Genomic DNA, 16,325 nt, shown 5'->3' on the forward strand with positions numbered 1-16,325 from the left:
TGATGATGAAGTGGGGAGGATAGGTCGCGCGTGTGGGTGGGAGACCGGGGCGGTGGGGAGTGGGAGGAGGGGGGAGGGGGGGAGGGGGGTTGACATTACAAGGTCTGATTTTACCTTCATTTAGTGCCGGACAACATCTGTACGGCTCGGCCCCTCCTACGGGGTTTTCCTTCACACTTCTTTTCGCCTCTCCCTCTTGCGTTTTCCACGGGGAAAAAAGAAGTTCTTTCTGCCACAACTTAAATTAATAGCTTATGGTGAATTAGCTTCGACCGTTGGAATCGAGGCAAAATAAATTGGGAAACAAAGTTCCATGTACTCGATTCCAAGTTAACACTAATTCCGATCCTGTGAAAGATTCGATGTTCGCTCTTTTTTCCTGTCGTTGTTCGTCGCCAAGAACCGATTCTGTATCCGAAAGGGGAACAAAAAAAGTTGAGCTGCTCACTTGTCTTCTCGATTGTTTCCAAGTTTTTATCAAGTCACCTAATCTTCGACTTCGAATTCTTCCTATCCTTTGATCTCTGTTCGTGTTTGGCTCACTTAAGCATATCGACTAAAGTCCCCCCCCCCCCCCCCCCAGTGAGGCTTTCACGATGAAACTAGAGGACCCTCCGTAACAATTTCAGATCAAGTAATTTTTCATATGCGTTTCTTACTTTTCCTCCTCTTTCATCTCACAGTAGCATAACTTCTGGGCTTTTGAAACACCCTACACCACCCTTGAATACTAAATTTTGGAGTTTCACTCACGTCTTTGCTTTGGATATGTGCCTACATATTTACAGTCTTGTATACGTTTAGGAGAAATATTCTCTTTATTTAATTTTCGCAATACATGATACTTGTAAGTATAGGCGGTAAGAATTATGGCGTTTGACAAAGAAAAATTTTTCAAATAAATTACACTGGTTCTGTATAGCAGAGTTCTCTCACTTATCACAATCTGAATTATGGAAAAAACTAAAAACTAAAGAGAGAAAAAAAACTGTTGAGTTTATCAAGAAATATAATCATGATAATCATGACCTATTCCAAAAATCTGAGCAGACCAATATTTTGCAAACAGTTGTTTCAATCAAATAGAATCTACAAAACAGAGGGAATTCATTTTGAAGTAATTTAAATGTTTTTCAATTTTAAACAAAAAAATTGGAGGTTTATTCTTAAAAAAAATACATGAAAAGTAATTTCACAAACCCCTTAAGCAAGGATAGCCGAATAAAACTTTTTTCTGAGAACATGAAAATAAGGGCAGTAATTATACCTACCAATCGTTTTAAAACCATAGGATCTATGTAAGCCAGAGGCATGGTTGAAAAGCCTGTGAGGTAAAAAATCGACACAGAATATGGTACTAGATTAAAGTCCACCAGTGTTTTGACGATGAAATTGTGAAAAGAGCTTCGCTTTCAGTGTTACAAGAACTTATCAATAGACAAGGACTGTTACTGAGGCTCTGTCGGTGCAACCCACTTATGAATTTAGTTAAACAACTGAAATTGCCGATAAACAAGCAGGAGCTTTCCTTGCTCGATGAAGTATCTGTATGAGAGTGGACATACTCTAGTGCAAATGAAAAGAAGATCTGCTTAATACGCTTCGACACAAAACATCTGATAAGATAGAAAGACCTTGTCCGCGGTTGGTTAGGTAGATACGTTTATTTGGTGCTTTTAACAATTGAGCCATTAACACCTTAGACGAGAGATCAAAATAATTTAAAAATTTAAAAAGTAGGGGTCACAAAAGGGAGTACAAAGTTAAAAGTTAAAAGTTAGGACAAGGAAAGAATACATTAAATTTGGAGATTAATTCGTTTGAAAAAGAGAGGGATTTCACGAAAATACTTTGAAAGGATGGTATGGAGATCAGATAGTGGAGGGGAAATAGTGCCTTGAAATGAAAACAAGGACAAAAATTGATGAATTTAGAAAGCAATGTTGCCAGATGATGCCATAAAATGTGGATATTTTGGATGGGACGAAAAGTGATGATTATCACTATCTGGCAACAATGTGAGAAAGTGTGAGCGTGAGGAAGTTTTACGCGACTCCCACCCTGAGGGATCCGACTTTCAGGAGAGGCAGTTGCTGTGTTTGTGGCGGGTGAGAAGTTAGAAGACTCGGGAAAGTCGCTTCAAAATCTTGACCTCGCTGGTGAAATTCCACCCTGGCACTCCTTTCATCAATCAACAGAGTTTCGGTCCTCGCCGTTCGGTGATCAACGGTTGAGCTACGAACTCGCGCCATTCACCACTTGACTCGGAGAGAAGTATTCTTCCTCGAGTCTTCCAGTCTTACTCATTAAGAATGTAAATCAAGTCTCCTCCCACAATAGCATAAAATACGAGTAAAAATGAACCTCGAAGATTTGGTACTACACTCAAACCAACGAAGGTCCGTCTTAACGAGGTTTTGTGCAATTCCGGCGAGAAAGACCCATTTTCCCGGCCCGTTTTCCTCTCCATAGATAAAACCAGCCTCACCACTTCGATAGCGTTTTAGAGCCAGCATTTAATGTATCGTAAAAGCAGCAACAGAACCTATTGCAATGTTTTGAATGTGCAAGCGGAGCATTACGAGTTCATGACTCGCGCCATCGCGCCTTCAATTTTAAAGACGCAACACGGACATCCATCGAGTACGAATAGTTGTATCTCTGCGCCGTTGAAATCTCTTGTTTCGCAAGCGTATATCTCTAACTTCTAGTAAATGTTTTATTGCATCTGAAAGAAAAGGATCCTTTGTGCCACGGCTAATTTAGAAAAATTTGTTCGATATCTTGATGTTTATTTATATTACTTCCTTCCTTTTATTCCCCTTAAGTTACAGATCTTTAAGCCTTAAATGCCCAAGCCGGGTCGAATTGACCCGAGTCTCTCTAAAACCTCGTGGACCGTCGGTTATATGGGAGTGGTACTTATGAGCTTCAGATATATTGATATAGGTCTACAAATACAAAGTAAAAAAAAAATTCGGGCATCAAATTTATAAAAAAGAAAAAAATTGAGTGTCAGAGAAATTTGTCAGACAACTGACCCTAAAAATTCCAGCTAGATCAAATTGACTGAACCAACTCTTCTAAAGGAGTTGTGGTGTCGGTACATACGAGCTGTCTAGAGGTCTACAAATACGACATTAAACTGAAAAAAGACAAAAATCGAGTGTCATCACAGCCGAAGATAGGAAATATGTGTTTAGGCCACGTTTCTTAACTTCTCTCCCGGAACTGACAAAAAGACAACTCATTAGCAGCCTTAAGGTGATTCGATGGAGGCCATTTTTTGTGTCAAAGCGACGTGCGATATATCGCAACAATTAGCTCCATAATTTCAGCTACTTGTCATTTGCTTCAAATTTTGAGATCGCACTTCTATTGTCAGGAGACTGAAGAGTGCAGTTTCGATATCAGTATCGAATGCGATATTTTTCCTCTAAAAAAACTACGCCCTTATTACGTTGAATTTCTTTGTCAACTTTGGTACATGAGTTCTTCAGTATCATGACAATAGAAGTGCGATCTCAAAATTCGAAAACAATGACAAGCAGCTGAAATTATGGAACAAATCGATGCGATATATCGCACGTCGCTCTGACACAAAAAATGGCCTCCATTGAATCACCTTAAGTGGAGCATTACGAGTTTATGACTCGCGCCATCCCGCCTTCAACTTTGCAGACGCAGCACGGACATCCATCGAGTACGAATAGTTGTATCTCTGCGCCGTTGAAGTGTCTCTTATTTTTGAGATCCAAAGTTAAGGTTAAGTTTGCTCAAAATGTGCTAGGACGTGCCCAAATCAATAATAGCTTGGAAGAAACAAGACAACTTTGTGTTTTACTAAGCAAACCAAGAAACATTAAAGTTTGCAATTCTGTGAGAATGTTCGTGATAATCAATGGCAATTTCACAAGTAGTTTAAAGCGTTGTGTTATTTGGTTTTCTGTTAAAATAATATGGTTTTCTGTTAAAATAATATGGTTTTCTGTTAAAATAATAAAGTATGAGAGGAAATAAGGGAGCGTGAAATGAAGTTGGCCTGGTCCTGGCAAATCCGACCAATTCATATCCACACATCGCACATCGGGGTTGTGACAACTGCCTTGGGCGATTATTCATTCTTATCAGGGGAAAAATTGAAGTTTCAGCGGGACTCAATTAAAATGTGAGCGCGGACCATAATCGTAATCATATATCACCTGTCCAGCCCAGTCGTGTCATTAGCGCCTGTCCGAGGGACGGACAACGGGGTGGAGGGGGCGTGGGTCTCGAGGGAGGGGACGGCGCGGGGCGGGGGCGGGGGTAAGAGGGATATTTAACTCCGATTTGAATGGGATAGTGTGAATAATGCTTCTTCTGTGATTTTGATTGTCCAATTAACCACAGCTGACCGCTAGTGTCGCTTGGTGAATAATCGGCCGCCGCTGCATTTGCCTGTGTCCGCGTTCGCGTTTGTCCGCCACCGCGCAGACGTCTCCTGCCACGCCATCGAGCTTCAACTTCAAGCCCCGCGCCGGCCGCGACGCCACGCTGTCTTGCTGCCGCGTTACCCCCTTCGAAAATAGCACCAATTCGAGTGCCCTCGTAAACTTAACTAGGAAGGACGCCCCCGGCCGCTACGCGGCTCAACCCGCGGCAGGTGCTCCCACATAGAGCGGGCCCATCTAGGGATTATTTCCTATCAATAATCGCAAATATCATTAAAAACAGGAGGGTCCTCAGAATGAATTGGACGTATTTCTGTCAAACGGAACTACGTGCAATATGACGTGAGCCCTGTTACGCATGTATTCTTATGGGTCTCAGGGCTCATGTCTTAATGCACATAGTTCCCTTTGATAAAAATACGTCCAATTGTGACCACAAAAACATATTACATTGTGTAAATGGACAAATTCACAACTTTTTAACGTAATTCACTAAAAACTGGGTCATATTCCCAAAATCTGAGTAAATCTGGATCATTAAGGGACTATTATCTCTCGATAGTCGTAAAAATCATGAGAATGTGGGTCCGATAGAATGGTAAGAGCGAACTGTGACAAAAAAAAAATTGAGAATTTAGGGAGTCTGAGAGTTTGAACTTTAAGCACACACCCAAGTAATGATATGGACACTGTTTCGGTTTCACCAAAGAGCGCAGTAGCACATACATTTTTGGAATTGGGTTTTCCTTCAAAATTAGTTCAATTCATTGACTACTACTGACAAGTTCGTTGGATATTGAGCTTTGAGCCCCCACTTTTACTGTATAGAATTTTGTACCTAGCAGCCATTAGTTATCTTTGTGAAAATATAGTGTTGGTGCCGAGAGAGAAATGTTTAATCCTCAAACAATGATTCGATATTTTGGTGATTTGTACATACCTTATTTATCTCCATTTGAGGCCCCCGCAAAAGCTTCTAGTTGAACACTTTCCCCACCCGAAGTGTGAGACTTGGATATAGTGACTCTGAAACATAAACAATGGAGTTAATTACTTTTCAGGCTTACTAGAGGATACGTCAGATCTCCTGATACTGTGCGCACACGAAATTGCGCATCCTCCCCTGTCCGTCATGTACCACATTAATCAAATATACCGTAACGCTTAAATTAAGAAATTAAAAATTGTTAAAACACAGGTAGATGATGATTTTCTCTAATATTTCTGAGAATGATCAACCATTTTTGTTTCCTTCAGGGTTTTTTTTTTTTTTTTTTTTTTTTTTTTTTTTTTTTTTTTTTTTTTTTTTTTTTTTTTTTAAATCTCTTTAGTGTGGTTTTTATGTATAATTCCTTTTGATTTTAATGTCGCTATTTATTCTGCCTCTTCACCTCTATAACAAAACTTCAAACTACAAAATAACTCCACGATTCATTTGTATCAACATAGGTTGATAGGTATTGTGATAAGTAAGTCAAATGGTGGTTTAAATAAGAAACGGGCGGCTGAAGGACTTGGCAACATTGGGTCACTGGCCCTCGTCCCCTGCGCTCGGCCAAAGCTTATTTATTAGCATAAAAAGCTCTGCAGAAGTCTCCACGTGAGGCCCTTACAATTTTCCTCCCCTCCCCGACTCCAGTACTCAAGCATGGCCATCCTTTTCCCCTTCAAAGAGGACGAATTTTCGACTATTTCTAATGATGATTGTGCTTTCCACCATCATTGTACTTCGTACGCTTTGGATTCTGGAGCACACTCTGCTCGTCTCATTATCTTGCGGTCAATCCAACTCAGTCTTCCCCGTCTTTTTTCGCAATTGGGCGTCCTTATGCCAAAAGGAGATATGTACATGTAGAGCTTGTGCGCAACATAGTTCCTTTTAGCATAAATACGTCCAACCGTGCTTGAGGATGTGCATATTTGTAATCTTGCCGTCAGGCAAGAGGAATGAAAGGAATGAGACATGAAAGTACAGAGGCGGATCCAGCGATCTAGTAACGCCGGATTCCCACCATTTAAACCTATGTTAAATAATCGATTCTCGTAGAAGAACCTGGCCCGTCCAAGAATCGATTAATTTCCATAGGATTAAATGGAGAGGAATAATGTTGCCAACTTACTGGGTCCGCCAGTGAGAGTGAAGGTCTTCACAAGTAAAGCCATACATAAACACATATATGCGTCTGAATTGTCACATCATTTGAGGTCAAAGTGAAGAGAGGTCAATACAAATAAGAAAGTTAAATAAAAAAATAATTATTGGTAAATAGGACTTAACGATTCTGCAAAGATGAATTTGTTCAGGATCCTTTGACATGATACATTTCAAAATTTATGTATCAACAGGGCCGATATGAACGCAATTAGTGATCGTTTAAACCGATTGCTTAAGGTTAATAAATAACTGAGATATTGTAAAAGTCACAAAAAAATGTATTGCACCACATTGCTGCTGGTCACAGTTGGCCGTGAGTGGTCTGGCATCCGCAGTGCACGTGATGCAACTGAATTTCATCCATCACTGACTCATACGATGAGACCATATCACATGGGGGAGACCGCGGTTGTATACAGTAAGGTGCATACCGTCATTTGTTGTGGCAAATGGTTATTTGCTCATTGATATCACACACAGAAACTTAATGGATGATATCATTGCACGCTAGACAATTAAAATACAACTCGGCGGCCCACAGAGCTGAATAAGCAAGAGAAATAACTTGCAGGGATGTATAGGTAATGCAGATTCTTGCGAAAATTTTTATTTCCAACGCGCAAAGAATTTAAAAAAAAAAAAAAAAAAAAAAAAAAACTACAACACCCACGAAGAATATACCTACAGGAAATATTACGAAAAATAAAGAAAATTAAACTACTGGAAATAAAAGTGTAGCTGCAGCTGCTCCGATCTTTCATTTCCACGAAAATCATTAAATTCATTCATGAACCATTCAGTGAAATCTTGATTTCATAGGCTCTGTCAACCTTGAGATTTCATAATAATATCGAGCCGATAGCCTACTCTTTTGCAATGGATTTGAGGAAGAAATCTCTTTTTTCTAATGATTAACCATTGTATCCTCCCATAAAAGCTGGTATGAGGCGATTTGCATACCATATCTGAATCTCTCCGGGTGAAGAACGAAGCAAGATCGCACTGAAGGATAACGAAGGGGCTTTATCGCAAAAAATATATGCAAAAAAAAAATAATAAAAAAAGCCAGGAAAACTCATCTTGAGACTCGTAATTTTTTATTATTGCTCATGTTGGAAACTTTCTTAAATACACTCGTCACGCCTTGGCGTCAGTCTCGAGGCTGAAACTTTGAAGATAAAACATTCCTGGCTGCTGCTAATTTTCTCCTCATAGCCCGTGTAATTGTACACTCTGGTTGAAAACAGCCGTTATTTTAATGAGGCCCATTAGGAGGGCACGTAACTGCGCCGCGCGGGGAGTGCGGACGCGGGGAGGTGTTAATAACAACAACCACATCGCAGAGGTTGAGGTGAGTTTCGAAACTTACTTTGGAAACCTTTCATTGATAACCCAGACACCGCCACCGCTACTTACCTCCGTTCCGCCGTCGGATGAGCTCAGGGGGAGGCAACTTCGGGATTGGGATGATAAAGTTTTCTAATCGTCGCTTAGGTTCGGCCGGGCAGATTAACGGATTAAGATTATAATCTGCTAAGCGCAAATCAACTAAGCACCAACTCCTATTCCCGCCGAGTCTTATAGGTCCCCTTTTTTTGCGCCCTCACCTCTTCGCCCTGTGAACCCTCATCGAACCTCCGTGATTTTCCTCGATTTTCTTAGTATCGTTTAAAGAGTAGCTCGTTATGAAGGGTCTTGTAGTTATCGTGGAGTGTTAATCCCTATATAGCCGTAAAAACCCGCTTTGGCGAGCTGGGAACTGCCAGTGGGTCTATAGCCGTTATATGAGTGTGAAATCGAGAGAAAAAAAAATCAACGTCCGGATTTTCTCGTCACTATACTGCCGTGCTAAGGAAGAACGCCGTATGAACCTTCGAGAGTTGCCAAATTTCCTTTGATAAAATGTTTATTTTTGAGGAAAATCGTGAATATTTTTTCTTGAAATTTTCAGAACCTTCAGATCGAATTACGAACAAAATTATCTGAGAAATTGGCAGAAACATATTCAAAAATTGTCCTGAAAATTAGTGATTTGCTAGAGGAAAATTGGCAACGCCTGGAGACTCATGCGGCGTTATTCCTAAGCACGGCAGTACGGTGCACGGAGAAAAGAGGTTCAGGCATACATGAACCACAGAGCATTGTTCCATTACGTTATTATGCCATGTAGCATCCATATTATTCGGTTCTTGCGACCGTGCATGTGCTTTACGATTGTAAGTAATCGGTGGATCGATTGATCTGCCATTTAAACCCATAAAATAGGATCGATAAAAAGTTGTTCGCAACGAACACCTTGATAATCGATTCTTTACCACAGCTTCAAATGGGGAGATTTCGATAATCGATTATTCACGCCTCGCTACTGCATGTAATGTTACCATACTTTTGACGAAGATCAAACTGGAGGAAGAGTTTGATAACGTGAAACGAAGAGGGTTCGGTAGCATACGCCAAGGATGAGCTTGCACCGTATAAAGTGCCAAAGTGCGATTAAATAAACCAAATGGTGCAGCAGTGCGGTCAAAAGGGAACCCAGCACTACGACTCATGTGACCAAACTTTTTTGTATCGATGTGAATTTCAGCGCGAAGTCTTTTGAATCTATAGTTAGGAGATATAATGACGTATACGATTTGTATAATGATGATGTAAATTAATAAAAACCCGAGTCTTTAACTCTTACGTTGAGGTTTTTAGTGCATTTTCCGGAGAACAAGCACTATTTTAAAATTTGAGCTTTCGGTGAGTTTCTGGGCATACATTTGTCAAAGATAAAAAAGCCTCTGCACCAGTTTTTCCTTACTTCCTTACAGGTTATTTTGCTGTGAAGATATACACGCGGGAGGACGTGGGATCAAATCACTTCGGGCTATCAAACGGGAGTTTTGCGATATTGAATGCAGATCTAATTTCGTAATCAAATTGCCTCGGTTAAATCAAGCTTATATTCCTCTTCAGCCCTCCCTACCGATACGTATTACTGATTTGTAGGATTATAAACTTACTTAATAGGTATTTGATGAAAAGTTAGAAATAGTGGCCCGAGAACATTCAATTAAGGGAGACTGGCTTACTCCGCTGTCAAAAGTGGTGGATGTACTAATTTAAAAACTTTGCCTTCCCTCGCATACTCGCAGGGAGGTTTGCAATATCGCTTTTCCATCAAATCCGACTCAACTGTGTACTATTTATGCATCAGTTCAATTACGTCAAAAAGTTGAGTCGCACGTTCTGGGAAAGCATGCAGTTCGAATAAGACATTTTATTTTCTAATTATGATGATATTTTTCCAGAATTTCATAATTTCTGTGAAAGGGCAGGTGCCCATAAGTGACTTTCTTTGCTCTAAAATTTGCAGTACTTAAGAAGGTGTCTGGGTATAATAATTGGAAAGTTATACTTTTCCGTATCATCACTTCAAAACCAAGTCTTCGTTTGAAGTTGTATCAGATAATAAGGGTAGTAATCGGTGTCCGATGAACTTGGATCTTCAATTTTTTTTTTCCAGAGTTAGAAACAAGTTGCTACTTTTCGCTGTTTGTGCTATGATTTAACTAAGAGTGAAAAGTTCCCTATTTTTCGGCTTTGCGCAGGTTATTTCTTATGATGCACGCAATTTTTTATTTAAAGAAAAACAACAGAAAACTTTGCGCTTTTGGTTAAGTTGTTTCAAATCCATCGAAGAATTAGCAACTTTTGGCTACTTCAGGGAAAAAAACACGAAGAAATCTGACTTTGGAAACCGAATATCTTTTAATATGCGACACGGCCTAAAACAATTTCAAGGTCTCAAAGAAATGATACCGGAAAGTAACATCTGTCAAGTACCTTAGAATGTGATGACTACTGGTAAATAATCTCCATAGTATCATGGCAAACTATTTTTACGGTGTATGAGAAGGATTTGAAGATCATGAGAAAAAATCGGTTTTAGAAATTGCATAATGGACAAATATCTCAACTTTTGTGTACATTTTTCGTACATAATAAGTCGGACTCCCTCTCTTTGGATAATTTGACGAAAATCACTGTTCTTCTAATTATTTTTTGCTGCATTAAGTATAGAGCCATTGTTTGTGACAAGTCACAATCATTAACCTCAGGTGGGGTAAATCACGATCACAAAGCAGAACGGTGCCGGTTAATGGGATTTAATTAAGTCATCTCTCACCAGCGGGCCATAACTCAGGGCTGCGCGAAGACAAATCCCACAAAACCTCTGCAAAATCCTTTGCAACAAAAGCAGAGAGTGCACTTCTTAGGGTCGCTGCTGTCGTTTAAATTACATGAAATATGAATTAAAGTCATCAATCATCACAGGTGGCATTCATCGTTTCGCTGTCGTACACTGCCGCCAAATTCAACGTTCCGATTCGATGAACCTCTCGAAATCCGTGATATCAAAGCGCATGTGGCCTTAAATAAGGAGCCAAACTGAAAACCTTGCCACCTTCCGACGTTCACTACCATGGCGTCGCGCAACCATTGAGCCTACCCTCTTATAAATTATGACCGCCCTCCCCCTCGACCCCCGTGCGCTCTGTTAAGGACCAACTCCCATGTAAGCTCTAACGATTCACATTATAACGGTTGCCACCCCTCTATTTAAAGCAAGTCGTAGAGCAGAGTTCATAGACATCCATTCAGGGTGCAGGTGCCCTGAGGGTTTCCCTCAATGAGCTGATGTATTTCTTTAGCCTGTTTTCACACCGAGGCGGCTTTGACTTTCAGTCAAACTCGCATTAATTGAATTGTTGGGGCGTCAATTTCAATACAAGGGGGCGAGGATACATAGCCGTGGTTCATGTCGAAAAATTTCTAGCTCCGATTGGGACGTTCGAGTCTCCGCTCATTTTTATACTTTTCTAGGAAAACTTAACCGACTTTGTCTGTGAAATTCTATGAGTATTTTCTTGAGAATATGTGCGAAAAATTTCAAGGGGACGTTGCGCTCGGTTTCCATTTAAAGATACAATTTCATCGAAAACGTCGAGACATTCCAATTGAGGTAAGCATTCTTTGACTTTTGCCATCGATGCGATACGACTGATTCTAACTTCAAGTTCCAATGACAAGAAGTGAGGAATTGGCAGGGATGACATGCAGAAGTCATTAGTAAAAATGATAAGGCATACCCCAAGATCCCTGGACGCAAATCGAGGAGATTAAATTATGAACTTTCCTCGGTGTATAGAGGGGGAGGGGTCGTAAAAAACAGAAGATATGACTTTTTGATTAAATATTTGGACAACACTGCTCGAAGTAGGTTTCCACCTTTCCGCGGATAAAGAATGGACAGATTTCTTTTTTTCCTCTCTTTTTCCACCAGAGTAGGGGGAAGGGGGGTCGACATTCCCCAAAACTCATGAATCAAAACTTAAAAACATGGTCAAAAGAGTACTTTTACCAGTCAATCATGAATACTTCTAAGACTTTTTGGTAACCATTCAATTGCTAAAAAGATAAAAATGACCATACTTTCTCTATATAGGTACCCTAGGCCTAGGAAGGGGTTTCCATCCTTAACGAATCTGGAGGATCCGCGGGCTGATTATTGAAATTTATAGACAAAGCAATAGACAAAGAAGAGGAAGTATGTAGCGATCCTATTGGTTGAGATGGGTGGTACCTATAGACTAAGGGAGGAAAAGATGGACTAACTGAAGGGATAATCGTGGGTTGCCGTTAGTCACTCTATTACATACCTCCATTGTCCATTTCAATCACCCGATTCCACTGATAGGATCCTCCCAAATCCCTTTTGTCTTCTTTGTCTATATCTTTGTATATCAACTTCAATAATCGGCCAGCAGAGGAGATCTGGAGAACGATGTACCTATCGCTCACAAGTAACACCACCAACCACGCAATATCCGTATTGGCATAGGCGGATTGAGGTATGGGTGGCGGAGGAGGGTTGCGGTATGACGTAGCGGAGGCCGGTGGTGGGTGGTAGGTACAACGTGGTGGCCAAAGGCGAAGGCAAAGGTGGCTCCGTCAAACTTGACCATTAAACATCTTCATCACGTAACCGCCGTCGGCATCGCCGGTGTCCCCTCGTGATTCCAGGGCCAGAGGGCGGTTACACACACGCACTTGCCTCGTTTATTAAGAACTGACCAACCTCCCCCGTAATATAGTGCAAAATACATCACCGCCACACGCAATTGTAATTAGTTGCTCTAAAATCCCGCCGCCGCCGCAACCCCTGCCCAGTCATCCGCCCGCCACCTTTCAACCCCCCGACATATCCAGCCATCTCATATCCGCTCCTTCGGTTTAACCCTACACTTGATTTAGTACCCTCTCCTTCGGCGAGCCCCAATTGTAGAGTAATCAAGCCTCCGATAATCATAATAGAACGCGAAGAAGTCTATTTGGGAGCGGTGGGAAGTTGAGAAAAGGATATCTACTCGAGGATAATTGAAAATTGGAGCTTGAAGGCATGTTTTGGGCAAAATGTTATGCCTTAACACTGCCATAGAAGAAAAAAAAATAGAAAACGTGGTCGGAATTGTACGTAACAGGGTGGTTAAATAAATTGTGCTAGATCCAAACTATTAATTGATGGGAATACAAGGCCAAAAGGTTCAAAACATTTTAATTAGAGTAAACAATTTTGAGCTCTAATGAATGACGCAGCTGATTACTCTCCTCTCAGCTGATATTCATTAGAACTCAAAATATTTGACTCTGATTGAATTTTTGGAACTTTTCCGCCTCGTTTTCCTCCAAAATAGTGTGGACCCAGCACATTTTACCATCTTGTCACTCTGCCATAAAGTGAGACTTAAAATTTAAATAAAAATTACTCGGCCTGAAAGACGTGGAGGCTCCTCCTTTCGTCGGCTGTCCAAACGCAGGTTTGAAAAAAAAAAAAGTCATGGCTCTTAATGGACCACTAGACAAGGTACGAATTTAAGCATTCTGATACATGTTTCTTAACCAGAATTTCACGTAAAACACGATTCGCGCAACGAAAATAACTGAAACTAACTCCTAACGGAGATATTAGCATTTTTATTTCACATTGGTTACCAGGAATTCGCACTGCCGCTCACAAGAACTCAAAGCTCTACGCGAGTCATATCGCGCACTACAACGGTTTCAGCAAGCTTCTTAATATGAGCAATGTTCATGTCCCACCATGTGTTTTTCAAACTATAAGTAATTGCTATAGCTGAGCCAAGCGTCAAGACTAAGGTGCCAGATTTTTTATTGCAGAGACGTTCATGATAACGTTTAGCACGCGATGTGAACCACGTAGAGCATTGAGTTTTCATGAGCGGATGGTTTCAATTCATGCACCATGAATCATTAAATATCTTCGGAAGGAGGTAATTTCGGTAATTTTCGTTGTGCGCATCGTGTTTTACGTGAAATTTTGGTGAAGAAACATGTATCAGAATGCTGAAATTCGTACCTTGTCTAGTGGTCCATTAAGAGTTTGGAACATCCACATTAGTTAATCATAGCAACCTAGGATCGGGCCCCACCTTCTCACTACTTGTAAGTTATTCTTTTCTTGCGTGAAGCATGTAGACCTAATACTTTAAATCGCTTTGCCATGCGTACGTGTGGGATGGGGATCGAGGTATGAACAAACTCAATAGTTCACATATAAAAATAATGAAAGTGCAAAGAGTCAATTGTGCGAAACGCATTTTAAGGCCCTTCGTGCACGTACGAATCGTATATTACTGTGGTTTTGAGGGCAAAAAGGTAACGGTAAAATCACATGAGCTGAATGTAAATAAGAGGCAAAAAAGGGATAAAACATTTCTTCAAGCGCCTAGAGGGTAAACACAAAGAAAGGACTTGGTGGGAGTACACACTAGCTATCAGCGGTGAAAAAGGTTGTTTTCGTGAGGAATATGTTGATAGTAACAAGAGCAGGAGGGTGGAAAAGTATTCACCATTTGAGGAGAGAACAAATTTTACCGGAGGGTGATGAAAGTGTCAGACTTTAAAATATCGGTCGGACCAAATCGAGAGACTCGCTCTGAGGGTTCGTTAGCTCTAGGGACCGGGGAGTTAAAACAGGAGGTTGGCCTTTCGAGAGAGATGGAGCGTGAGCTTGTTCGTTTTTACAGTCTTCAATTTCCTATTGATCCGGAAGGAAAACACGGCTTTTGTGACAAAGTGGCTACTGCATTCTGTCACAAAACATATATGGCTATGCGTGTTCCCCGTGTAAAGAAACACTATCCTCATTCGCAGGGACTCGTCGAGCAGTGCGCAAAGGAGGGGGCTAAAAGTTGCTCTTCAAATCTATTAACAACTTATTGACGGTTTTATACTTTATCTTCGGTAAGTTGAAGACTAGAATTAACATTGGGTGAAAAGAATTTTCTACTCTTTTACGAAGCTCAATTCACAAAGACAAAAAACATGCGATCTCTATCGACCAGGGCATCGAAAAAATTTACCCTTATTTTGATTATCTCCTGAATATCTCCATATTATCTCCCTTTGACAGGAAATGTTTGGTGAATTTTTCCTACTATTTAGTAGTAATGAGATTTGCAATAGAATATACATTTTTTTACATCCAAAAAATTCAAAAATGTTAGTAAAAAACTCAGATTTTTTTTTCGAGTCAATAAACAAATGTTTAGGCAATCAAATAGTAAGTACAAGGAGTATTTCTGGTCATTACAAATTCTAGGTATGTAGCTCAACGAGTTTTGAGAAGAATGTTTCACGCACATTATGTCTGAAATTTTACAAAATTTCGATGTAAGCGGTAGGTCATGCAGCCTGCTTTACATAAAATTAGTAAAAACCCAAGTTTTGTAAATATTGTCACAAAACAAAAACAAACAAAAAAAACCGACCTCTGAAAAAGTGGTTGACTTCCTTTAAGAGAAATAAAATGGTTTTGAAACATCTCTCCAACAGTTTCCTTTCGGTTGGCATCCCCGCTAAAAACACCCTCATGAGATGCGTCCCTCGAAACTTGTAATCATGACGAAAACCAACACATGTGTGGGGCAATGAGGCAGCGCGTTTTTGTTGGAGGTGAGTGATATGCTTACTCCTCATATTATACAAGCAATCTACTAAGTGCCCATAAAATTACAATTAAAAGTTTAAGTTAAGTCTGAGCTTAGACCTCCAGTCAAGCCCCATTAGGCAATGCGTCGAGCAGAGAGAAGAGATGCTCAACTTTTGTGCCTCAGACTCTCATTTCAAATGCATCCCGCTCGTGGAAGGTGTGCGGTTACGACGTTATTTTGTTTTCACTAATGTGCTTAAGAAACGAGCTCTTGAAAGATCCCCAAAATTTATGGTCAGGATCTAGATTGGATTTGCCGCAACGTGCTATGTTAAGTATACATATTCAAACGCGAGCAGTTTCCCTTTAAATTATCTGAGGAGATTTCACTTCAGGAGATGGTACTTAAGTAACACAAAAATATAATGTTACGTCAGGTGTTACATTATGTGATTTTGTCAAAAACTGCCACAATGATCAACGTAATTGCGATTAGCAAATAAAAATGGGCTAAAAATAAAAAATTGAAAGATGGAAACCGTGAACTGAGGATGCTAATTTATGTCATTATCAAGTTCAACAACATACTCAATACCTTTTATAAATTCACATATCTAGAGCACCTATAAACAAGGAATCCCAACTTTGGTATAAACGTTGAATTTATTAGGCGGAAGAAAAAAATGTACTTTTTTTGTTTGATACCTTCTTTTTTGAAGTTCCTTACTGTCATCGGTGT

The 16,325-nt window shown here is 40.2% G+C and overlaps 1 protein-coding gene across 2 annotated transcripts in view; it reads right to left on the reverse strand.

Moving 5' to 3' along the window:
* The window catches only part of LOC109035577 (uncharacterized), a 197,112-nt gene that overhangs the window by 161,722 nt on the left and 19,065 nt on the right, over positions 1–16,325 (reverse strand). For both annotated transcript variants that reach the window (XM_019049261.2, XM_019049260.2), the window contains exon 2: positions 5,371–5,456. The gene's annotated coding sequence lies outside the window, so the exon portion shown is untranslated. The remainder of the gene's footprint in view (positions 1–5,370; positions 5,457–16,325) is intronic.

This window comes from Bemisia tabaci, chromosome 1, assembly GCF_918797505.1.
Source record: "Bemisia tabaci chromosome 1, PGI_BMITA_v3".
In the NCBI taxonomy this organism is placed as follows: domain Eukaryota; kingdom Metazoa; phylum Arthropoda; class Insecta; order Hemiptera; family Aleyrodidae; genus Bemisia; species Bemisia tabaci.